This window comes from Ambystoma mexicanum, chromosome 2p (assembly GCF_040938575.1).
Source record: "Ambystoma mexicanum isolate Mex_15411 chromosome 2p, UKY_AmexF1_1, whole genome shotgun sequence".
Classification (NCBI taxonomy): Eukaryota; Metazoa; Chordata; class Amphibia; order Caudata; family Ambystomatidae; genus Ambystoma; species Ambystoma mexicanum.
Window position 1 is genome coordinate 1,406,889,597 of NC_090923.1, and position 27,012 is coordinate 1,406,916,608.

Sequence of the window (27,012 nt, forward strand, 5' to 3'; positions counted from 1 at the left end):
TGCAGAACACAATTGCTTTATTTAAGATATTAAATAGATGATAAAATGTAACATGATATTCACTTGTAATGTTGAATCAACAATTAAATTGATTTACAACCGAGACAAAGCATAAGAGAAAAGTTCCTTAAAACTGGGACCTTCCATACCTTAAAAACAGGAATTGTGCTTCCTGAGATATATACAATAGGTTTGCCCAGTAGATTTAAGACTTGTACAACATTGGAAGCCAGGGGACTGGGAACAAGGGATACATGATCTGATGTAGCAATTATTTTACAAGCGTCTGAAACACTGAAAAAGTTGTATTAAGAAAATACTCAATGAGCAGCAGCATTAGTAAACAAAAATAACGGGCTCTCACCTTGCAACCCCAATGCCAGCTCTTGGCCGGTTAGTCCAATGCTCTACAGGAAATGCTTGTAGCTTCTTTCTACTGGTGATCCCAGCAGATCTGCTTACCCCTTTTCTCAAAGCACCATTAATGTAGCTTCTCCATCACAGCACTCAAGGTGTTCACTACTGCATAGCAGGCAATGTGGAAATTCATCACAAATGAAGCAAAGGAGGTCCTTCCACTTATTTTATTTGGCCCCTGGAAGGTATTTCCAACCAAATGAAAATAAACTTGTACGAAATGCCAGTAGCCAAACAAGATGCTCTCGAATTCAAGTCAAACATTTCTCAGGCGAAAAACAACGAGGCAGCAATGTTGTCCACAACCAGTACCACATTTCCATGAAGCTTCGGTGCTCATTGGTCTTCAGTCTCTTGTGGAAGCCCAGGTCTGTACGTTTACCAAAGTTTTTAATGTGAAATGCTGTGCTGCAGAACCAAGATAACAAAGCAAGGGCAATTCACATAAGATTTCAATAAATGTGCAAGGCCGCCTTCCAAGTCACCAGTGGAGAGTGTACAAAAGAAAGAGTTCTTTGTCAAGTTTCGAGAAATAGCTTATGCTGTACTTTCTTGTTCCTATTCACAAATCCCTATTGGTGTTCTAGACACCTAATTAGCTCAGGCATAAAATGATACAATACAACTTGTACTTTTTATAGAAACAACATAATTTGTGCAATATTGATAAATACACGGAATTGAAACAAAAGGGTGAGAACTTCACCCAAAAACCTTTTCGCTTTTATTGTCCACCAGTTATAACTGAGCTACGGATGTAGTACTCTTTCCCGGAAGCTCCTGGGGTGCAAGATTTGGGATTCATCTCACATTTTCCCTCCGAAGATGACTCTTAAAAAATAACGTGGCATGCTGTGATAACAATCGTTTTTTGCGCAACCATCATCCCACTGGTCTAAAAGCTTGGGAGGCCATTAGCTGCGGTTGTGTACTCTGTTAGAACCTCACAGGCATCCATGGCCTTGTAATCCCCCTAAGGTTTACGAGAAATCAAGCTTAAGCCATATGCACATTTCACTTAGGCGAAGCATACTTTTTACTGTGCTCGCTGAATCCAAGGATGCGGCAAAGGTCAGGCAGCCCTCCTATCAGCCCAGAAGCTGGAGAGCAACAGGGTGTCCTTTGCTGGGATCTATAAACCAGAGCAGAGGAGACAAAAGGAAGTCTGGAGCTTAGCAGTATTGTGTGCAAACTTCCCTTTAATACCTGCTTTTAAATTATTAGATATAAATAAAATGCAGTGCTTTTAAACATATTGAGCTTATAGAATTACTGAGAGCCCTGAAAACCACAACACTGCTTTACAGTACATCCATGTAGTTTTGGGGCTCTGAAAGTACAGTTCGTCACACTAAACTGCAGAGACAAGGTAAGCCATATGAATTGGCAGAATGTGGACTAATACTGCATGGGCCAAACAAACAAGCACACAAACGCCAAAATAACATTCACACTTTGATGCAACACCTCTCTAGACGTATGCTGGACGTGCCAACACCCACTCAGTCGACTCTCCCAACCTATCTAACTAATACTTAGTGAGTGGAAGTGGGCTATCAGCATGAACATTTTAAAAAATCTTACAAGGCAGAGAACAAATAGGACAAAGGGAAAACAAATCAGGGATGGGGAATGTTTACATAGCATTTAGGTACACACTACCATACTTTAAGTGGTCACAGCAAAGAGGCTAGGTGGGTGTATCTTACAAATGAAAAATGGATGAGGCTGAATACAAACATTCCATGCTCACTTGCACAACTCAATGAGGGAGAAGTCCTTAAGCAAGGTTCCTTCCTAGGTGAGAGGGAAATTGTTAAAATAAATACCAGTAACCCTTTGTAGCCTTATTAACGTACCCAGGTTCTTCACAAAGGTGGTGGGGGGAGGGGTGTTGCTTTAGATCAGGTGTCTGCAACCTATGTAATTTCGTATGTTTTGGACTACAAGAACCATCTATCAGCCTTAGCCAACATAGTCAATGGTGGGTAATCATGGAAGGTGTAGTTCAAAAAGATCCACATGTTACCATCCTTTATTTATAATCCATGGCAGTCTGCAATACCAGTAAAAAAGCCTGTAAATTACGTTCTTATTAGAGGTTAGTTGTGGCATCAGTAATGATCTGTAGTAAGAAAATGACATCACGACTCCTCTATAATAATTGATTACTCTTGTTTTCTCATAAAATCACTTTCTGTGACACTTTACAGCCATTAACTGATCAGAAACTGTTCATGGTCTACAAATAAAACCAACAATCTGCATGTTATTGCTCATTTAAAAGTACAAAAAGGCCACGTTTTTTAGATGCCTTCTATTAAACTGCTTAAACTATTACATTCTACAGTGATTATATGTATAGGGAACTGGAAGATCTGGTACATTAGATTAAGTGAGAAGCCAAGTATTAAAGAGGATGTCAAGGTGTGGTCATGTATTAAAAGGCATACAATATCGCCTATGGTACTTAAAAGGGATATTGCAAATTACCTAGGAGTGCATAGACTTAAAAAAGAACCTTAGCCTTCGGCCTCGTTCCTCTATTTGGTCACAGAACTTTATCCCATATATCTCAGACCGCTGGAAAGAAATATCTGATAAGCTGCCTTCTGACCGCCTTCGTCATCGTAGTTAATCTTGGTGTTGCCAGAATCACTCAACAGCATTATAGGACCACATTACATAACTACGTCTTATATCAAACCACATCACTAAATAAGTGCCAAGGCAATAAATGCAAGCAGTTACACTAAGACACACTTCCACCCTGCAGTTAAAGTGTGTCTTCAACTGCGACGCTCTTGGCAAGAGCAGTACCTTTTAATGGGAACTTTCAAAATGCTATCTCAATGAGTAAAATGGGTAAATAGTTCACAAATGAGTTGTCAAAGACGCCAGACAATGTGGATAAAAAGACACCCCAAATGCATTGATATAGCCTTTGGATGCGAAGAAAGGAAGTCCTTTTAGGAATGTTAGATTTTGGCAACAAAGCAATAAGTGAAGTAGAGTTTTATATGTAAATGAAACCATCCTGTCTACCAAATGATGTGTAACCATAGACATCCTATGGCTTAATTGCCTGTCTCTATGATCATAACGCCTTCACTTGGAACCCCAGGATATTGAAGCATTGATTTTCACATTTTTAGGCAAGAAAAAAGAAAAACTGACGTACAAATATGCTTCATTAAAAAAGTTATAGAAGTTAGTAAACTCACAGAATTCAATTTCTAATGTCCCTATTGTGCCTCCGGATTGAAAACAATTATGCACAAAGGGTGTTCCTTCATATGAATGTTGTGTGGGAGTTTGGGCCACTTGTGTGGATATGGGTAGCAGAAATTGACATGACAGGTAAAATGCTATATTGTGCACCATTTCAAAAGTTAAGTAGTACATTTTAAAAAAAACACAAATTGTTCCCTTTATTGTTGCAAGCGCAACATCGCTAAAAAGTGGATGGTTTGTTTAGTAGAACTCAATGGGGTTTCTTGTAAATGGATAACATTGCCTTTATAACCTGAATATCGCAGATACAAATGCCGTAAAAGGCTCAGCCTTCCATCTTTGCGAGGGCAATACAATTATAATAAGGCGCATTATGTGCTATGGTGCATTTCAACTTTTAGTGGGTGCTGTACAAATTGTCAATGTTTGCATATGCATTTATATTGACACCTGATCGTATGCAAGATTATTGTGACAGAAACAAACCATTAGGAAATCTTTAGGTGAGCAAGTAGTGTGCTAAGCTGCTAGCTATCCCTGGATCCACGAACGGATGTCTAAAAATAGATCTAAATCTGATTCCCAAGATAATGGTTAATGCAACCTGTAATTTTCTGTGCAGTTAATATATTTCTTACAATTTAAAATTAAAACAAAAGAAAAACATTTTCAATGGAATCCCCTGCCTAAATATACTGCAAAACAACAGCTCCTTCACCTCTCCTTTTTTTAAAGGATTATGGTGCTGGCCAGGCGAGAATACAAATTTCTGCAGGAGCCAGAAAGCGCAGAGGTTGTGGCAGCTGGCATCACAAGGAAGCCGCGTTTTGGAGTTACACTGTAACTTATAAATCCCATTAAATTGAAATTATAATATTGTATATCAAGGCATACATTATTTTTCAAAAATTGATTAGCAGAGATTGCCAATTAAAATGTTCTTGATTAGCTAACCAACCTATTTGATTAGCTATTTTGCACTAATATTTTTAATACCACCATAGGTTATTTGTGCCAAAGACATAAAATGAGCAACAATATAGCATGTCTGTGTATGGCTGAAGTAAGACATTTAGTGAGATGAGTCTGTAAAATGTGACGATTAGCTGCATTAATGGACACATAAATAAATGGACATGATAAAAAAAAGGGTCTGAAAACTGGCCCCATATGTGTGTGTGTATATATTTCTGAGGCTTGTGGAATTTCCGAAGGCTTGTGAAATCTGCTTAGATTACATACTGTGCATAGGCCGACATCTAGTGGAAGCTGCAGAGCATTACAGTTGTTGTTTTCGAAATTCGAAAAGGGACGTCGACAAAGCATTCCACTAATACTATCCCTAGTGTGACGTCCACAGTACACATGGTCCTTCACGCATCGAGGTCCCTCAGATTGTTTTTTTCTGCCATCGCAGAAGGACGCTAAATCGCAGAGTTCTGATTTCGGCATAACGCGATTGATTAATCGAATTAGAGTTAGTTTACTCTTCCTATCCTTTATATCTTTCGTTCACCGACTATCGATAACATCTCCGACATGGGTGAAGAAAACGACCGGTGAATAAGACACCCATCGACAGATCCTTTTGGCCTTGGAGGGCTGCTTCGGCCCACACAGTAGGGGGGGCATTGGAGAATGTATTTACCCCTTTTCATACATTATCTTCACCTAGCTGCCATTTCATTTAATTATGGATTGAACCCTTTTCAAGTTCTGCCCAAGTTGCAACAAAAAATTCCCCAGGGTCGACAAGTACCTGGTGTGCAATGTTTGCCTCCCACGAGATCACGTTGAGGGGAACTGTCGAGCCTGCAAGCTCTTTAAACCTAAGACGTTAAAGGACCGTTTAACTAAGCGCTGGGCCCACCACGCCATGCAGGCAAAGGCCAACATGGACGTGGAGGGAACCTACACCGATGGCAGCAACGCAACATTTTCGGATGGCGAAGGTGACGGGGAAATGTTGGTTTCCCAAGCGCAAGCCCCCAACCCTAACACACAGGCCGGTGGCTCTGTTACGGGGACGACCCCCGGTGGCATCAGTGCTCACACTGCCCAGACCACTAAACACACAGAAAAGGGCCGTGACTCAACGCGTTCGTCGAGCAAGAGCCCACACACCACGTCTAGGGAGAGGTCCACAGAATCCCTGTCCTATGGGCACTCGAGGTCCCGATCGCCGCATGACAGGCCCTGACTGTTGAAAGACAGCACAGACGTCGTGCCTAAATCCGTTTCCAAACGTCGCACATCGGCAGACGAGACGTCGGATCACTCTACAACCAAAGTTCGACATGCCTCGTCGAAGACGGCAAAAAGCTTGAAACACTTGTGAATAGCCAACCTGGTTAAAAAGACCCCTCATAAGGAAAGGTCCCCTACACCACCCAGGGAGAGAGATTCCCATCCACACAAAGAAAAGGATTCCCATCCCCAGGAAGAGGAATGCTTGTCAGCAGCACTAAAAAACAGGGGACAGCCCTCACCTCAGGTCCCAGTCACACCTCAAGGTCAGGCTTTTCCATTATGCCCTATGTCCATTCCCAGCTCGGCCCAATGGACATGTGAGGACATTGATAGAGTCATGAGAACAATGACCTTTATGGCAAGTTTTTTCGATAAGAACCCATATTCTTTCCAAAACTTTCCAATCAGCCCTCCCACTGAAGCTGCCTCTAGTTCTCAAACTCCTCCTAAAAGATCTTGTCCTGATACCCTGGCTATACCATCCCAGCAGGACCCACCCTTCATTGATCTGTGTGACCCAATTACCGACACTGAAGACATCTACACAGCTCAGGAGGGCGGAGAACAGGACTATGGCAATGAAGAAGAAGATATGTATAACATAGCCTCTCCCATCAACCTAGACCCTCCCCAGTGGCAAATTCACCAATAGACAACCAGCCACTACAAAACGACATGCTCATCAAGGCAGCTAAGCACTTTCAGATAAAAACACAGGAATCTCAACAAGACAAGAACTTTGCTGAGGACATTTTAGGGGATAAAAAAATCCGTCACGTAGTTCATTCCCATCCTGCAATCTATCCAGCAGAGGACCCAGCCTTCTCTGGAGACACCTAGCCAGACACAGGCAGTTAATCCACGCATCGAGAAGCTATTCCGCCCTGCTCACACATATCCTCTCTGTATCAGGGGACAGCTCAAACCAGACTCTCTTGTAGAAACAACAAGAAAGAGAGCTGGTACACCCTTAGTCTCTTCGGAGGCACCTCCTGACAAAGAAAGTAAGAAACTATACACTATAGGGCGGAAAGTAGCCTCTTCGGCTGCCTTTTAGGTGACAATCGCTAACAATACCACACTTCTGGCGAGTTATAACTGCCATAGGTGGGATGAGGTGTCCGCATTATTGTCATCAGGTCCTGAACCCCTTAAAACACAATTGGCCCTGGTAGCAGCAGAAGGCAGAGCAGTTTCTAGCTGCATTCTGAAGAGTAATCTAGACGCTGCTGACAATGCGGTCAGAATTATTGCAGAAGGAACAATTATTAAACACCATGCGTGGCTACGCAAGTCTGGCTTCAAGCAAGAGACTCAGGCTACGCTTCTTAATATGCCTATTGAGCCCAACGTCCTCTTCGGAAAGGCTGTTGAAGATGCCCTAAAATCCACTAAGGATGAATACGACACCTTAAAGTCTTTGGGCCAGCTTACTAATAAACCCACAGGCCAAAGAGGTAATAATAATTTTCGTTGTTTCGCAGACAAAATTCACAGAGGGGTTCAGGCTACAGTCAGAATCAGGGATCGTCCGGGGGTAACAATCAAGGCCAGGCCTCACAATGTTACCAAAGGGGACAGCTCAGATCTCACGGCCGGCACAGGTCCTCCACTTCTAGAGGTGGAGCCACACCTCTGAAACAGTGATTACCTGCTTCAGGTGCCCTCCCATGCCTCTTCCAGCAGGAGGGCATATTTCAAACTTCACCCAAGCATGGGAGGCAATCACCTCAGACAAATGGGTGCTATCCACCGTGGCGGGTGGTTATTGTGTGGACCTAATCCAGCGATCCCGGAAGCATCCCCCGCGTCAAAAGACACACTCGAAGGAAGAACAACACATCCTTCGTGGAAATCGGACGCCACAGAAGTCGTCCCGGCGAACCAGGTAAACAAGGGTATTTATTAAACCTACTTGCTTGTACCAAAAAGAGATCTAAAAATGTGCCCAGTATTAGACCTACGCCCTGCAAACACCTATGTCAAGTCACAAAAGTGCCGCATGCCTACGCTATAAGAAGTAATCCCTCTGCTAAAGCGGGGGGACTGCATGGCAACATTGGATATGAAAGATGCTTATTTTCATATTTCAATGTTCCCAGCGCACAGACGATTCTTGCGCTTCAAGATAGCAAACCGGCAGTACCAATTCAGAGTGCTACGCTTCGGAATAGCATCCGCACCAAGGGTATTCACAAAGGTACTGGCGGTGGTGGCAGCGCACCTGCGCAGTGAAACAATCCCAGTGTACCCTTACCTGGACAACTGGCTGATTACAGGGGGGACTCCCCAAGTTTGCAGGCAAAACATTCAACCATCTCTTTCAATTGGGCTTCTCAATAAACAAGAATAAAATCGAGCCTTGTGCTAAGCACAACCAAACAGTTCCTAGGAGCTGTAATAGACTCAAAGGAGGGGTTAGTCTTCCCATCAGAGGAAAGAGTCCAAAATATGTTACTGCAAATACCCCATTATCAGGCTGGTCGCCAGATAAGGGTGCGCAAAGCTATGTGTTTGCTAGGCATGATGGCATCTTGTATTTACCTAGTACCGCACGCATGCCTGCGCATGCGCCCCATGCAGGAATGGTTGGCGAAACAGTAGTCTCAGGCAAGCGGTCAGTGGGACGATCTAATGTTGTTTCGCCAACAAACCCTTCGCTGTTGGACAAGGGAAAATCTGTTGACGGGGAAACCCTTCTACCATCCAGAAGTGCAGGAGATAGTTACGACAGACGCGTTATTTGCTGGGTTTGGGGCTCATCACCTTCATCACACAGAACAAGGTCTGTGGACTCGTGTCACAGTGCAGAACCAAATCAATCTCCTGGAACTACTGGCGGTATTCAAGGCCCTTCAGGCATTCGAGATACACCTCGCGAACCAGTTGGTGCAAGTCCTCACCGACAGCACTAAAGCAATGTTTTACATCAACAAACAAGGGGGCACACGTTCTCCAAATCTGTCTGAACTAGCACAAGAAATTTGGAAATGGGCACTCAAACGCAAGATATTCCTATCCTCACAATACATTCCAGGGGAACTCAACTCTCTAGCCGACTCACTGAGCAGAGATCCCCTACCAGAGAAACACGAATGGCAAATAGACACAGGGGTCGTAGACCACCTCTTCTCTCAGTGGGGTTTCCCCACGCTGGACTTATTGCTACAAGCGAAAACAAACAATGCCCAGACTTCGCGTCCCGGCTCCCCCAACCAGGCTCCAAGGGGAGCGCCCTATGGATGAACTGGTCAGGGAAATTTGCCTGCGCTTGTCCCCCGACTCCTCTTATGAACAAAGTGGTGAACAAGATTCACAAGGAACAAGTGACGCTCATCCTAGTTGCTCCTATGTGGGCAAGACAGCCATGGTATCCACATCTGCGCAAACTGGCGATGTGCGATCCCATCAAACTCCCATGCCAGACCAACTTACTCACTCAACATGGGGGATTAACAGTGCACCCTCAACCTCACTCGATGAACTTGGAAGCGTGGCTCCTGAAGTCATAGAGTTCGGACATTTTACCCTACCAGAGACATGTATGGATATCCTCAAAGAGGCACGAAAGCCAAACACTAGACACTGTTATTTCGACAAGTGGAGGAGATTTGTAATTTGGTGCCAGTATAAACAAATAAACCCCATAGAATGTACCCCATCCTACATTCTAAATTAAATGCTCCACTTGCTAGACTCGGGGTAGTATTCAACTCTATAAAGTTCCACCTGGCGGCCTTATCAGCTTACACCACCTCCCACAATAAAGTATCGTGGTGGAAGCTGCAGGTCATCAAAGCATTAATGGATGGAGTAGAGACTCCACCCTCCAATTTCAAACCCACCACCAGGATGGGATCTAAATGTAGTACTTGCAAAGCTCATGGGGCCCCCCATTCGAGCCAATGCACAAGTCAAGTCTTATACACCAGACTTACAAGGCTGCCTTCTTAGTGGCTATTACTTCCATAAGAAGAGTTAGTGAATTCCAAGCATTGTCAGTGCAGGATCCTTTCATTGTCAAAATCAAAGGTAGGTCGTGCTGGAATTTTTTGTTAATGGGGGGAACGTGTTGTAGCCGAGCAAGGATACTATGAAGGAAAAAATGAAACACAAGCTACCCCTGTCTACCGCTTTATATCTTACTATACACTTTTTTGATTCTCATTTCTTTATGTAACTTTTTTTCAAAAAACTATGTGGACAAAAACAACCCTGGATTTAGGAAAATATATATAACATTTATCTTTTCTCTGTTCAATTCAAAACATACATTTAGACAATATTACTTTGGTGATTTCTGCCAAACAATTTTTGGTTTCGGATATGTACAATAATTGAAATAGCCATTTGTGATATTTGTCCAGCAGCGGATAGTGAACTGCTGTATATCCTATACAATCCTGCTACACCACATTGACAAAATGCTATCACTTCTTCTAAATAGAGAACTGTTCGCATAGACAGCAGTCCACTATCCACTGCTGGACAAATATCACAAATGGCTATTTCAATTATTGTACATATCCGAAACCAAAAATTGTTGCCTGTAAGCTCTTCAAAGCCAAGACACTTAAGGGCCGCTTAACCAAGTGTTGGGCCCACTACGCCAGGCAACTCGAGGCCATGGACGCAGTGGGTTCCTTCAGCGATGGCAGCAACGCTGCCGTATCGGACAGCGAGGGCACTTGGGTGTCATAAGGCACCCAAGCGCAAGCCCCCGACCTCGGAGGACTGACCGGCGGGCCAGTTATGGGGACAACACCCGGCAGCAAGAGCGCTGCCCACACCTCTTCCACTAAACACACTCACCCCACCTGAGATTCGACACGCGTGTCGAGTGATCGGCAGAAGAAGGCACAGAGAGAGCGGTCTGCAGAATCGGTGTCCTCTGGGTGTTCCAGGACACGGTCGCCCCATGACACACAGCAACCATCTACGATTGCTAAGAGTGCCACGTTACCTAAAGTCAAAGGTCACGGAGAAGACGAATCTGACTTCTACCCCCAGGCAGCACGTTCGAAGACTACTCCGGTAGTTTGTTCGACCTCTGCTTCCGAGATTCAACGCCCCTCTTCTAAGACTCCTGAATCTCGTGATCCCTCCTCCGATTCTCGACGACAAGCGTCGAAAGATTCAGAGAAGTCCAAGGGCTCAGGAAAATATTCCTCTACACATGGGAAAGGGGAAAAACAACATAAGAAAGTCTCTGAACACCAGGTTCAGAAGGAGAACCACAAACAGACTTTAGAAAAGTCCAAGGCCCCTGACCCTGTCACTAGACCAAAAATTGTCCCTCAGGATATGGGCATGGATGAGGACCACACCAGGAAAGGGTTATTCCCAATTCCAAAGAATGGAACTCGGAGGACATTGACAGAGTAATGAGGAGAATGTCCTTTTTTTGTAGATTTCTACGAAAAGTACCTTAATTACTTCCATAGTTATCAGAGTACTCCTGCTACCTCTGCCCCTTTGGGATCCAAAGACCCTCAACCTCTTACTAAGAGACTCCGTACTGAGACTCCAGTTCAGGGGCTGATTTCAGACCCTTTCAGTGTCGAACCTTACCAACAGTATGGTGAGGATTCGGAAGTACAAATGCTAGACGACCAGGCCGGGGTCGATTACTATGGAGATGATGAGGACCAGGAAGAGGAGGAGGAGGAGGAAGACGAGGCGGAGGCCTACAGTCTCGACCCCCCTATTCCCAAGGACCTCCCTGTGAATGTCTCACGTATTGACAATCAGCCTTTGCTTAACGAAGTTTTAGCCAAGGCGGCAGCCCATTTCCAAATTGACACTCAGGGTGCCCAGGAAGAGAGAGATTTTGCAGTGCAAATTCTATGCGATAAAAGATCCATTGCCCAGGCTATCCCTATTCTAAAATCTATTCAACGCAGAATCGATCCTTCTCTGGTGACCCCTAATCTTACTCGGACTGTTAACCCACGAGTAGAAAAATTATTCAGGGCCGCTCCCTCCGACCCACTGTACATCAGGGGTCAGTTAAAAGCCGACTAATGTGTGTTTACAACCACCAGGAAGAGAGCGGGAACACCATTAGCATCTTCGGAAGCTCACCTGGACAAAGAGAACAAGAGAATACACGCTCTAGGTAGAAAGGTGGCATCCACGTCAGCATACCAAGCACGCATTGCCAATACCACCACTCTGCTAGCAAGCTACAGCTGCCACCAATGGGAACAGGTAGCTGTCCTTATCGCCTCCGCACCAGAACCTCAAAAGAGCCAGTTGGCCCAGATTGCGTCGGAAGGAAGATCAGTGTCCGGATGCATTCTCAAGGCTAACCTTGATGCAGCAGACAATGCAGGGAGGCTGATAGCAGAAAGCACAGTAATTAAACGGCACACTTGGCTAAGGCAGTCGGGGTTTAAACCCGAGACCCAAGCCGCCCTCATAGACATGCCGGTAGAACCAAATGTCCTGTTTGGAAAAGCAGTGGACGAAGCGCTGAAGACGGCTAAGGACGAATATGACACCTTAAAGTCCCTTGGCCAACTAACAACTAAGCCCCAAAACCAGCGGGGAAACAACAATTTTTGTCGCTTTCGAGGCCAAAACTCCCAGAGAGGGTCCAATTACTATCAGAACCAAGGAACCTCGTGGGGCGGCAACCAACAGACTACCCAAGGTTTCTCCAGAGGTCAAAAGAGGGGCCGCGGTAGAGGGAGAGGGAGCCCAGGTAGAGGCGCTATGCCTCCCATTAAACAGCAGTGACGTTCTGCTCCGGGTCCCTTCTCATGCATCCCCAGTAAGGGGGTGCATTTCCAGCTTCACCCACGCATAGGAAGGGATCACTTTGGACAGATGGGTGCTGTTCACAGTGTCCGCGGATACTGTATAGAACTACTGCAACGCCCCCGTAACCATCCTCCAAGACAGAAGATACACTCCTTGGAGCACCAAAGAATCCTCCTCGAGGAGATCGTCACTCTTCTTGCAAAGGACGCGATAGAACTTGTCACAGGCAACCAGATAAACAAGGGTATTTATTCAATTTACTTCCTTGTGCCAAAAAAAGTTCTAATGATGCGCCCAGTATTAGACTTACGCCCTGCAAACAAGCATGTCAAGCCACAAAAATTCTGCATGACTACTCTCCAGGAAGTAATCCCCCTACTAAAAAGAGGAGATTACATGACAACACAGGATATGAAAGATGCTTATTTTCATATTTCCATTTTCCCAGCACACAGAAGATACTTGTGTTTCAAGGTGGACAGCCAGCACTACCAGTTCAAGGTGCTGCCTTTCGGAATAGCCTCGGCTCCAAGGGTATTCACCAAGGTACTGGCGGTGGTGGCGGCACACATATGCAGGGAGGCAATCCCAGTGTACCCTTACCTGGACAACTGGCTCATCACAGGGGAAACCCCCGCAATTTGCAGATTCAACATACAAAGAACTATCGACCTCCTCTTCGAATTGGGCTTCTCAATCAACGAGAAAAAATCAAGCCTCGTGCCAAGCACCTCCAAACAGTTCCTATGTGCTGTCCTAGACACCCAAGAGGGGTTGGCCTTTCCATCAGAGGAAAGAATTCGGAATCTGTTACTGCAAATTCCTCATTATCAGTCCGGTCGCCAGATAAGGGTGCGAAAGCAATGTGTTTGCCAGGCATGATGGCATCATGCATTTACCTGGTTCCCCACTCGCGCCTGCGCATGCGACCCATGCAGGAATGGTTGGCGAAACAGTGGCCTCAGGCAAGGGGTCAGTGGGACGATCTAGTGGTCGTTTCGCCAACACTAGTAAAGAGTCTTCGCTGGTGGACAAGAGAGAATCTCTCAAAGGGAAAACCCTTTTACGATCCAGAGATACAGGCCGTATTCACAACAGACGCATCCCTGTCAGGGTGGGGAGCAGACCTCCTTCACCACACAGCTCAGGGTCTCTGGTCTCACACAGTGGCTCGGAACCACATCAACCTGTTAGAACTTCTGGCAGTGTTCAGAGCGCTTCGGGCCTTCAGACCCCACCTATCCAACCTGTCAGTGCAGATCCTAACAGACAGCACAACTGCAATGTTTTACATAAACAAACAGGGGGGCACTCATTCGCCAAATCTGGCCAGGCTTGCCCAGAAAATATGGATATGGGCACTCAGACGGAACATTTACCTGTCGTCTCAACATGTTCCAGGGATCTCAATTCACTAGCGGACGCTTTGAGCAGGGATCCCCTCCCAGAAGAACACGAATGGCGTCTACACGAAGAAGTCGTAGAAGATCTCTTCTCTCAGTGGGGTTTCCCCACTATAGACCTATTTGCCACAAGCGAAAACAGACAATGCCCAGAATTCGCATCCAGGTTCCCCCAGCCAGGCTCCAAGGGGAAAGGCCTATGGATGAATTGGTTAGGGATGTTTGGCTTTGCTTTTCCACCAACCTCTCTGATGAGGAAGGTGGTCAACAAGATACACAGGGAATCAATAACACTCATCGTAGTTGCTCATATGTGGGCGAGACAACCATGGTTCCTACACCTACGCAGACAGACTGGCTGTGTGCGACCCCATCAGACTCCCGTGCTGGTACAACCTACTCTTCCAGCACGAAGGACAAACAGTGCATCCTCAACCGAACTCGCTGAACTTGGCAGCATGGCTCCTGAAGTCATAGAGTTCGGCCATCTCAATTTACCCCAGAGATGTATGGATATCCTAAAAGAATCAAGAAAACCTAACACAAGGCACTGTTGTTTTGATAAATGGAAAAGATTTGTTATTTGGTGCCAGAATAATCAATTGATTGCACTCCTTCCAATATTGTCACCTACATTCTCCACCTTCTGGATGCAGGGTTGGTATTTAATTCATTCAAGGTACACTTGGCGGCACTGTCAGCCTACACCACCTCCCATAACAAGGTGTCATGGTGGAAAGTGCCAGTGGTCAAAGCCTTTATGGAAGGGGTGAAGAGACTCCACCCTCCAATTTCTAGCCCACCACCAGGGTGGGACCTTAATGTGGTGCTTGCTAAACTCATGCCCCCCCTTTGAACCCATGCATAAAGCTAGTCTCAAACACCTGACTTATAAGACTGCCTTCTTAGTAGCCATTACATCCATAAGAAGGGTCAGTGAAATTCAAGCTCTGTCAGTGCAGGATCCTTTCTTTACTGTCCATAAGGATAAACTGGTTCTATGAACTCACCCTAGGTTCTCACCTAAGTTTATTTCTAAATTCCATGTTAAACAGTCCATTGAGCTACCAGCCTTTTTCCAAGAACCCAAAAGCTCTGCTGAGGTGAAACTACACACTCTAGATGTGAGAAGAGCGGTCCTCTATTACGCAGACAAGACCAGACCACTAAGAAAGACAGATCAACTGTTTGTCTCCGTAGCTACAGGCAGATAAGGAGATTGCGTCTCTAAAGGTGCCATCTCTAAATGGATAGTCAAATGTATCCAGCTGTGTTACTCCCTTTCAGAAAAAACACTGCCTTTTACGCCAAAGGCCCACTCTACCAGAGGTACTGGGGCCACTCTGGCTTTCATTGCAAATGTACCTCTTGGCACCGTTTGCAAAGCAGCTACATGGAGCTCTATTCACACTTTTATTCAGCACTACTGCATTGACAATCATTCCAAGACAGATACTCAAGTGGGACAAGCGGTTCTAAGACATTTGTTCGCTCATGACCCTTCTCACATCCCACCTCCTTCTTCTAACACTGCTTGCTAATCTATGCACAGCATGTGATCTAAGCAGATTCCACAAGCCTCAGAAGGGATACATTACTCACTGTAATCGTATTTCTGGTGCTTTTATCTGCTTAGATTCACATGCGCCCGCCCTTCCTCCCCTCTGAGAGAAGGCACATGGATGCTTGTAGTCTTATCTATCTATCTGCTTGGATACTCTGTACTCACGCTACTCCTCATGCTACCTCATGTCAGAAAAAATAAAATCTGAGTGGCCTATAATCGTGAGGGATGATGGGTACAGTGGACGTCACACTAGGGATAGTATTACTGGCACACCCTAGTTCGACGCCCCTTTTCGAGTTTCAAAAAACAAACTGTTATACTCTGCAGCTTCCACTAGATGTCAGCCTATGCACAGCATGTGAATCTAAGCAGATACAAGCATCAGAAATGCGATTACGGTGAGTAATGTATCCCATATTATTAATTTGCAGGGCTCATCAGTTACTATGTATGACGTTCTGAAGTTTAATCAAATCAAAAACAAAAATAAAGGAAAGTCATAAGACTAAGTGCTTAGTATGGTGTTGTGTCAGGCAGGATAATTATCAACTTCAACTTTATGCCCAAGCCAAGTAGACTCAAGTGCAGCATTCCAGCCCTTTAAGGTAACTAGGCATTACGCAATTCATGGTTCAGTTGAAAAGGAATTACACATGTCCGCGATTGGAAATGCCTATTTCCGGGACATGGAGGTGTGCAGGTAGGGCGGGGGGTCCAATATGTTGCACTCCAGTAGAGAATTGGCCTGTGGCACTGCCTCCAAGGATAGGGTGAAGGCTGGGCAGAGACACGGTGGGCTAGGATGAAATTTGGGCACCTACTTGCAGATTCAGCTTGCATTCCCAGCCTCTGGATTGGCCAGCTCTCTCCTGTACGTGCCAATATATAACACAATCATAATCATAGAGTAAAGCGAGCTCTTGAGGCCAACTACAGCATATGGGATTGCAGTAGATCTGTAGCTGTACAGACTGGATGGAACTATGGATCACTACTTTGCATCTTTCACTTTGCATAAACATCAGCTTTGTATATTCATTATGTGAGAGGAAAGAAAGTAAGAGACTAAGCAGGGTGAGTGGTGTAGCAGGCAGACAACTGGGCACAATAGGTGGAATATAGGTGTCTGCGGCCACCTCGATTTAAGGCTTGCTGGTATAAAGCAACACAGTGATGAGCTACAATGTCAAGGAGTTTGGGATGCGCTCATGGCTTGAGCATAAGTTACACAGATGTATGCAACTAGCATGTCACAGAACCAGGTTTGCCATTAAATGCATTTGGCCATGTGATATTTAGATACAATAACCTAAACCTTACTGAACAACTTCGATATGATGCAGTTTGTTTTTTATAGTAGCAATATTGCAATTATGCAACAATTTACATTTTTAGGAATGAAATTGCAGGATTGTCTTTTAAAAAAGAAAGTTAACAAATCTGGTATTTGCCAAACAGGATATAGTTAGGTTACTTCTGGTTTGAAATTATTTGGACAATAAAGAATCTTGCCTAGCACTCCCACATAATCATTTGACAGTTTTAAGAGTGAAGGAGAGGATTACTGCTGCACCATCTCTCAATCAGCCACTTTGAACTTGCAGTGAACCGAGAAAAGAGGGTGGTGACAGCCTTGAGGACAAGAGAGGAATGCAAGATGAGCATTCATTGAGCAAGGTTTTTAAATAGCTAACTGTACTACACAAGTGTCAATTTAATTAGCAAACCTACAGAATTGCATCGCAAATTGGTATGCAACACTGCTTATTTTATGCCTTGTAATATGTAATATTCTTTCCCCAAAACTTGTATATCTTTCTTGGTAGCAAAGGCAGTCATTTTGAAGGCCCGACTTTAGATGTCTGGTCATTTGAAAAGGGGAAGGTAGAAATGTTGTGGGGGTAAACAAATGCACCGCCGTACAGAGCAGATTGAATTCTATCATTGGAGAATAAAACTTGAATAGGCCAGATACAATGGTGGTCTACACAAATAGCTGACATTCTGAAATATAATGTGGCGTTAAGCACCAGTTCCAAGCGATGGGACTGGTGGTAATGGCCCAGCAGGCTCGGGCTCATAACGAGGGCACCAGGACATTACCACCCATTCCAGCCCTTGGAACGGGTGCTTAACCCCATTAGCACCCGTCCCAAGCGCTGGGACGGGGCTAATTAAAAGTATTTTCGTCCCGTTTGCGGGAGGAAAATACTATTCAAAGATAGCTGCCAGGGTAAGGGGAGATGGGGCTCCATATGGAGCCCCTCTTCCCTTTCCATCGCGGCCATAGGGAGCCTGCTGCTGCTGAAATGAGGTAAGCGGGTGGGTGGGAACGATTACAAAAAAGGGGACAGAAGTTGGGGGGTAAGATGGTGGAGGGGAACCGGCCGTCAGGCGGCTTAGAACATGGCCTGAGATCACAGGTTTCAGCCTGCATTCCTAGCCACCTGATTGGCTGGCTCCGTGCTGTATAGTACACATCAAGGCTGATCTTGAGGCACTACACAAGAGACTTTTGTTGGGTGCTGAAAAGAAGAGACAGATCTTAACCACATGATTGTGATTTGTGAGGAAAATTCTGAACCAGACAGGGCTGCCAGCAAAGTCAGGAGCTGCTACACTGTGTGCCAACTATATCAAAATCCACAGGTGGTTTAAGAGAATTAACACGCAGGCGTTGTCCAGGTCTCAGGAGCAGAGTAGTTCATGCCAGTAGGGCCATTTCAGTTTTTCAGTTGGACTCAAAGCCAGATTGGAGGTCACAAAAAAAGGTATTTATTTCAGGTGGGGCTATAGTTTGAACATACCCTTTGCATCAAGGACATTGGCTACACCTGTGAGGCATCTACTGGTCCGTTATTTGCCATTCTCTCAAGGGGAATATAATGTTTACTTAACATGGAGTGGCACACACATTCATTAGCTTTTGAGTGAGTACTCTAAATTTGAGTGTGGCGTTATTCATTTTTGCTGGAGTGGCAGAGTGGTTCAGTTTTCTTTATGATTGCATTGTCCAAAGGTTTCTGGACTTCTGTAATGTTGCGGAAATGAAGCACCAGTATAATGTCTATCCTTGAAGTCAGAAAAGTGCCCAGCTGCTTGAAAGTAAGCTAGAGCTAAGTTTATTTTGCCTTGCAAGGGCATAACGCCATCGAAGAGCTGTTGGGACTGACTTGTTTTGGTTGAAAAGGCAGTCAACTCTTGGCAGATCTGGAAGAGTCCAGTAATACAGGTGACTGCTTCATCATTGCAAGTCTAATAGTAGGTTCTCTTTGTTTTAAGGATTGATATTTTTCCAAACTCAGTCATCGATTCCGCACACCAAGCACTTTTAATTTCCAACAGCTCCTTCTAACGCTGTATACAAGGAAACTGTGGTGAGAGACAGTCATGGGAGACATTCCATCATGCTTAATCAAAGCTTTAGTGTGACAATACTTCAAGAATCATTTTTTGTTTCTTCTGTGCAATTGTAGCAATATTCAGAGTAGTAATGGCATACCAGAATGCATACGATGCCCTACAAGACTCTCCGCTGCATCAGTTTAAGCTTCAGTGCTCCCTCTTCTACACTCATGCCTACTTAACTTTGGCTTGATTTCCAAATGTCTCCATGGTCATTCTGCTCTGGGAAGAAGCAGTTTCCATCAACAACAAGGATACCAAGATAATGCTGAAATGTGTTCAAACGCAAAGCATTCTCAAAGGGGCAGTAGTTGCTTCTGGGTCACATTTCTAAATAGTCTGCCCAAGAACCTTTCTCAACCAGCTAACTAAATACAATAGTTATGATGACCTTCACCATGAGCAAACGTTAGTTGGATGTGTGTTCATTCATAGAGCTACAATCCCTAGCATACTTTTAAACCCATCCAAACATCTCATTGTTTCCCCACTAAGACCATATCAAATAGAAACATGGCAGTTTTACAGTAAAATAATGGATAATTTGTGTTCCATAAGGGAGCAAGGCGGTGGCAATCTTCAATTGAATCCATGTTTCGCATCAGAGTGACTAATGTATTCTTAGCCCATAGGTCTCCCTCACCCATACTATGGGATATTCTACCTAACTTGTAAATGGTGCCTAGAAGCTGGTCATGGATATCTGTGGTACTAAAACAAAGATACAGGGTGGCAACTCTGGATCAACCATGTGGTCAAGCTGTTGTGATAGGAGCTGCAAGGGAATCTGGTTGTATGCAGTCAAGGGAGGGAACTGGTGGAGACTGCTCTACTACAGTGCCTTATCATGGGAGTCCATAAAACCTAGGTACGAAGCTGGAAAGATGTAGCGACTAGTCTTGAAGGCACTTAACAATCGTCCCTGCTCGTTGTCATAGTGGATGCAGAAATTAAGGACTATCTAAAAGGGGGTCAGATTGTCAAATGGCTGAATGCTCTTGGTAAATGGCTCAAAGAAACTCTTCCAACAGTCAACCAGAGGGTCAACCCTGCAGGTAGAGCTCTCAGAGTCAGTTTGCCTATTCACATTGTATTTGTTTCTATGTGTCTCACAAGGGATCTCTGGGTGACATTCTAACCAACATAATGTGACCACGCTTAATAACATTTCTGTCACCTAAGTCTTTGGTGCATCATAGACCTCCAAATGGTTTCTAGTAGAGTTTCACATCTCCTGGGTGCTGTGACAAATCCGAAGAGTTCATCACCTCTTCCCAAGGCGGAAGAGGGAGCCATCCTCTTTAGGACTAAGGAGGTGAGCCCACTACGCTTAACACCCCCTAGAAGTCAGGGAAAGCAGGATCTCTCTGGAGACGATTCCCTATTCGGGGACAGGGAAACCTCCAAGTGAGACTTAAGTCACCATAACATTTCCGCAGAGACTAACACTTGTATGGGGGTATGCAGGAACTAAGATGTGTGAGAACTTTATAACAATGTCTGGCTTGGCTTCGGATCCAAACTTCATACCATATGCTGTTTTCCCTAAATAGGAACGATGGGAAAACCAGCCTCCTGAAGTCACTTCAAGCGAGGAACCCGGAAAGGAGTATCCACACAGAGCGCAGACTTTAATCACGCTGCAGTGCTCATTGAGGAAAGAGATGCTCTGAGAGAGTGAATGCCAAACATGGTGTCGCACCCGCAGGTCCGCACTAGGGGAGAGCAATGCAGCCCGAATGGTGAGAACCCAGATCCATCAGGTGTGGCAACCCAAGCAAGAACAGAGTATCTCAGCGGGCCGAGACAAGCCCCAGAGGAGGAACTGCCCACAAGCTCCTCCATAGAGTCAGCAGGAGCCAGGAGGAGAGGCCCACTGCTGAGGAATACAGTTGCGGAGATGTGTAAGCGGCTCCAGAGCGAGACGAGAGGCAGTTGGCCTACACAGCCCTCCCCCCAGGGAGCACCACTCACCACATACAGGTATGTGGTGGCTTCCAAGGAACGGAAGTTGGGCGGCAAAGCCAGAGAGAAAAGCCCCAGTGTGGGGAAGAAACAGAGACGCTCGAGAGAGGGGAGAGAAACTGAAAGAAGTCCCAGTGTGGGGAATAAACAGAGAAGCCCCAGAATGAGGAGAGAAAGAGCGAGACCCAGAGGTGGGGAAGGAGCAGAGAAAACAAAGGGTTGGAAGAGAAACCAAAAGAAGCCTTGGTGGGAGAAAAAGCCAAGAAGCCCGGGAGTAGGGAGAGAAACAGCAAGAAGCCCTAGAAGGGAGGAACCGAGACAAAGAGAAACCCGAAGTAGGTGAAAGAAACAAGGAGCCCAGTGTGGGAACCAAGCTAGAGTGAGGCCCAGGAGTGGGAAGGGGAAGAGACTGAAAGAACCCCTGACTTCAGAAAGGGGAGAAACATGAAAGTCTCCACAAAGGGAGGGGGACTGTGAGACACAAGTTCAAGAAGAACCAGAGAGACCAACCTAGAACCTGCAGACGGCACTTCAGCCATACAAGAACTATGTTTTGGACTGTGAACTAAGGCAAGGGCTTATGGTAAAGAGACACAAGTTTTGAGGTCAGAAACCATGAGCCATCCCTTTCCCTTGGACAAGTCCCAAAAGTATGTCTTGGTTGTTATATATTTTCTTTTGAGCAGTATGGATAGAAAGTAGGTTAGAATGAGATTCTGGACAGATAGTCATCTATGTTTGATTGTCTTGACAGACTGACAAGCACCCCTTTGTGCCTTCATTTGTACAGAAAGGGCTTAGTATCAGAGAGTTTGAGAAAGAATAGGTACTTTGAGAAATAACCCTTTTGAAATTCATGCTTGCTTGTCCGTCTCCTGATTCTGATGAATAATAGGGCCTTGGGCACCAGACGAAGTGAGAGACACTTAGATCTAATGGCTCTTGTTTGAGTCCATGCGTTACCCTCTCTGAAACCCGGGGGTGGTGGGGCATAAACAAAACCTCAGTAACTGCGCCTGAGGTAAGCAATGAGGAACATCGGCCATGAGTCCAAGATGGCACTTCAGTCAAGTACCTGGGTTTGGCTGTGTGGGGATCATGTGGTTCTCCTTTAATATTATGTCTGAATAGTGCACTTTTTTAAAATCCAAGGTGCTCCTCCCAGAATCAGTGGAAGGTGGCTGTGCATCACAATGCTGGAGTGTGTGGGAGTAATCGGATAGGAAGGGGGGTCTACTTAATGTAAAAAGAAAAACATAGTGCTTGGAGGAGGACACAGACAGTTTATGTCCACCAATGGAGTCGAGAGTGACAGACCACAATGGAAAGTGTGCCACTAATAAATGCATGAGTGGTCTGGCCGAAGAAATGAATGCAAAGATCATCAGAGAAATGTGTCAGACTAGCAAACTTTAAAGCCATACAAATTTGCCAGATGTAAAAGCAGGAAAACAATGGGGGAGTAGTAAAAGGGAGAACAATGTCCATTTGGATTCAGGTAAAAGGACTTACAAGGGTAGCCTGTGAGCACATGGTGGGGAGCTGGGGCGGAGATCTGGTCTGGTGTGCTTAAAAAAATGTTTTATTATTTTGGATGATAATCAAAGTAAGCAGAGGTTCTGTTTACAGAGGTTCTGGATATCCCATCGCATGGGGGGGGGGGAAGAAAACGGGTGAAAAATAAGGATATCCAGAAGGAAACATCTACAAATTTGAGTTAGATGTTGGAGTATGCTTCAAGCAGTAAATAGCTCATCAACAAACTGGAACAAAGAGCAAGGGCAGATTTCAGATGAGAGCAGACATAACTCATGGCAGCTGCCCAATAAAAGGAACTATTTAACAAACGTTTCAATAAAGCTGCAAAAGTGTGTTCTGTGTTCTTAAATGCTTCATTTCCAAAGGAAAGCAGTGAACATACTGGTTTGCATGAGTAAATAAGAGAAAAAGCAAAACTCACAATTCAGGGTGGCACACGTCGGCCTTAAATTGAGTATTGGTTATGGGGTCAGATGTGCACCAGTACTGCTTTAGGTTAATTCAGAATATGCTTTGTGCATCCAGGTCTTATCTTGCAGTTGTGTTTCCTGAACCACTGTGACGAATCCAGGGAATTCGCCCTATAACCCCAAGCGAAAGCCACCCTCTTTGGGACTAGGGAGGTGAGTCTGCTAAGCTTAATACCACCTCGGGGACAGGGCAAGCGGGATCCCCATGGGGGTAAGCCACCCACCGCCTTCGAGAACAAGCCATCCTTAGACAGGGATATATGTTATCCTCCCTTGTCTCAAGATCAGAATAGTTTTGTTGGTTATACAGGTGCTAAACTGTATAATAACCTACTGTACTAATGGCTGGTAAGGTTTCTAACCCTTTTAGGACACCGTCCCCCACATCGGAAGACAGAGCAGAGGATAGGTTCACCCCCCTAATCGAGCAGAGGATAAGGAGCCAATCAGTATTGGAGACAAGGAAAAGTGTTGCCCACGGAGCTGCAGAGAAGGAGAGACCTCCTATTGGGAGGTGTTGCAGGAAGAAGTAAGCACACTCACAGCATGGTGGATACAGAGGTGGGAGAGCCCGCAGAATGCTCAGATACAAACCAGAGAAGACCGGCCCAGGAGACTGTCAAGCAGTGGAAATCGCCCGAGGGGCAGACGGATATTGCCCCAAAGAAATGGGGGAAAAAAGCTGCATGCACGTTTTCTGCGTATTCGGCATAGTAGAAAATGTTGAATCCCAAAATTCCGAACTAGGTGAGCTGGGTTACGTGGGTGTCCCCCTGCTCCCCTAGTTTGGCATTATGGACTTAGGGGGCTGCAGGGGTGTCCCCTGCATACATTAAATGTAAAGCAGGGTACAAATGAACAAAATCCCCAAATCTTGTGTTACAAAAGGCAAACAAGTCGGCTTCTCAATTTTGAAACTCAAGTTTTTGGTATTTGTTTTTTTAACGTAGATCTGGGCAGATGAGCAGCTCGCTGAGGTACCGATGCTGATGCCTCACAGGAAGACAGCGGGAAGGGAGCGCAACCTCCATCAGAGAGAAACTGGAAGGGAGAAGCTGCACCCATCTACCTAAATGCAGAAAAGCCCAAAGAAACCCCAAGACGGGCGTGAGAGAAATCAGACCGCAAGGCAGGGTGAGAGCAACCAGACCCCAAGGCGGGGTGCGAGAAACCAGGCCCCAAGGCATGGGGAGAGCACCCAACCCCCAAGGCAGGGTGAGAGTAACCAGACCCCAAGGCGGGGGCGAGCAACCAGACCCCTCAAGATGTGGTGAGTGGGACCTGACCCCAAGGCATGCTTTGAACGCCAAGACCACAAGATTGGCTAAAAGTCGGGAGATAACTAACTGGAAATAGTACCTCAAGTTTCCTTGGTGGGGAACCCAAGGAGAGTACCTTGTGTACGAACTAGGGGATACCCAAATGTGGAAGAAGACCAGAGACCGAGACAAAACCCTGGTACCCCAGGGAGAAAGATGAATCAAAGACTGACAACCAACTCGAGGAGGGTAAGTTTAAAGGGATGTTTGGTGTCGCTACCTGAACTGTGCCCCTGGGGCAGGAGGCCACTTTTGATAATGAGAAACCAGGGTGGGGTCAGAAATCAGCCACCATTCTTTTCTTTGGGAAAAGGCTTTATTGTACCTTTGTTAATGTTCGGCTTTTTGGTTATAGCGGTAGGGGCAGAAATCTGGTTAGAAAAGGATTCTTGACAGATGACTTGGCTACTTTTGTAGGACATGCTGACTAGCCCTCTGGCTCGTTTTCCTTTTTAGAGAAGATCAGAGAACCATAGCGACAGCTTAGGTTTTGGGTCTTTCTATAAAGAAATACTTAACCAAAAATGTCACCTTGTCCATCTCCTGATTCTGACTTACCCCACGACCCAGGAGGGCTTTATCAGGTTACAATGTAAGGTGTCCTATCAGCGTGTGAATATTGAACAACGTGTTCTTGATACTAAAGGTTTAAGCCGTACCTAAATAAACTTGCTATTGTTACTTGTAGCAATACTAATGTTGAACTGATCCTACGTGGGTCAAACTAAACCTCCTGTTTGCCCACATCGTCCCATACCACAAATGGGTTAAGAAAGCTGGAGCAAGGCGAAAGGGTTGATGGTCTCCTGCTCTTCAGCCACTCGTTAGCTTATCTTATCTGCCTCTTTCCTTTCTTGCTTTCTGTACTTGTTTAAGCCATACGTGCACTAATTGTCTTCCAAATGTTCAAACTGTGTAACATTAATACATTAGTTAGAGGGAAGTTTGTTGATTATCCAACAGGTAAGGAGCTAAAAGAGTAATGCAAAAGCTTGTCATTAAATGGGAGAAGTCTTGCTGCATCTATAACACTTTGTGCCACTGAAAATGGGATAAATGCTTCTTCTAAGCAAATATGTTTAGATGCCCGGGTCACTCGAGAGCAGTTATCAGACTTATGACGAGATGGATTCAAGTACATATATGGTTGATAGGCAATGCATCTCATTTAAATCTTAAAACCATAAATATGAATAAGTGATCAAGTACAGCCCCCCCATCTAATGTTGCTACTTTGCAGGATCTCTTGAAACAGTACACAATTGCAATGCTCTGCAATTTTTAGAGCTTTATCAGGTTAAAAAAGTGTTCTATAAATAAATACTTAATGTCTCTTACATAGAATACTTAAGGTCACTGTCAAATAAATACACCTACATCAAGTGTAAACACAAAATCATTCAAAGACACTGACACCAAATGCAGCACAATTTAGCTTTGTGAATAGCACCACTTGCGAATGCTGCTTGTTAATTTGATATGTGCTGGACATGTTGATAAAAACTGGGAATATCTGTTAAAGATGAACAGAAAACTGTAGTTTTCTAACTATACACAGTGCAGTTATACTGCAATGGATGGTGGGAGGAAAACAAGTGAATGGTTCAGAAAAATAGTATAACTACATTCTGGCGATTGGTAGTTATGGACTGTAGCTCCACAGGTTTGGGGGCAGAAGTGCACACATTCACGGGCTGCCTATTCATCTAAGTGAGGGGATTTAACATCCATGACCTTACAGATGTGCCTGCATTGGGAGCAACTATTCAATTGAGGGAGCAACCGAACCTTCTGGAAGCAGCACGTCAAGGGAGGCAATACCTACAATCAGTGGTTTCTCTTTTCTGGATATCAGTCCTCAAACAACCGAAAACGACCACAAAGCCATTCAAACAGGTAAAATGAACTGGACGACTTAGGTGCGCCATTCTGGGTTGGGGACGGGGTGAAAAGATCCAGCAATTATGACAAAATATGAACTTTCCGATTACAGTTTCCTCCAGTTGACTTCTAAAACATTGCACCAGCACCAACAGCAAATTGGTAACAGCTCAGGGACTCAACAATATGCAACAAACCTGCACTACATTCGACAAAAACCCTATACAGGAAATGAGACCTTTCATTTACTGTAAAAATCGCTGTAGGTCAGTCTATTCATAAAAGTGCAGTCTATAATGAGTTGCCCAGGCTGGTATTGCTTGCTTGTGACAGTTGCATCTATATTCAGTGGCACCCAAGTTGCTTTCTCTTGTTTACAAGTGCATTCAGTATTATTTTGAAGGTAAGAAGCATTTTACACACCCATTGACTGGCTGTAGCCATTCTAATCCATCTGGCCTTTCTCACCAACTTTCTACCCCTCCCCGGCCAAAACACACCTTTCTGGGATCTATTTGAGTTAAGTTTTTCAAGCCATAAAATCAAACTTTTCACTCAAACTGCCTGCTGGGGGGTTTTCAAAGATGTTTTCTGAGAGCTCATTGTTTAATTGGTGCTGTAAACGCACTACTGGTGTAATAAAAATGTCTTAACCTGGTCTGCCTTTAGTTATTTGATTTATAAGCAGTATGTGTGTCCTTCACTGAAGTCCTGTTAAAAACAAGCATCAGCAAATCCAACAGTTTCGGCTTGTGTAGAGGTATTAGACCGAAGCACGAGCAGCAATGCCTGGCAAA

The 27,012-nt window shown here is 45.0% G+C and overlaps 1 protein-coding gene across 1 annotated transcript in view; it reads right to left on the minus strand.

Annotated features, from left to right (window-relative positions):
• LOC138567556 (zinc finger protein 665-like) overlaps positions 1–27,012 on the minus strand; it is a 337,940-nt gene continuing 310,928 nt past the window's right edge. The window contains exon 3 of the mRNA XM_069645891.1: positions 1–27,012. This exon is cut by the window's right edge and continues 2,965 nt beyond it. The gene's annotated coding sequence lies outside the window, so the exon portion shown is untranslated.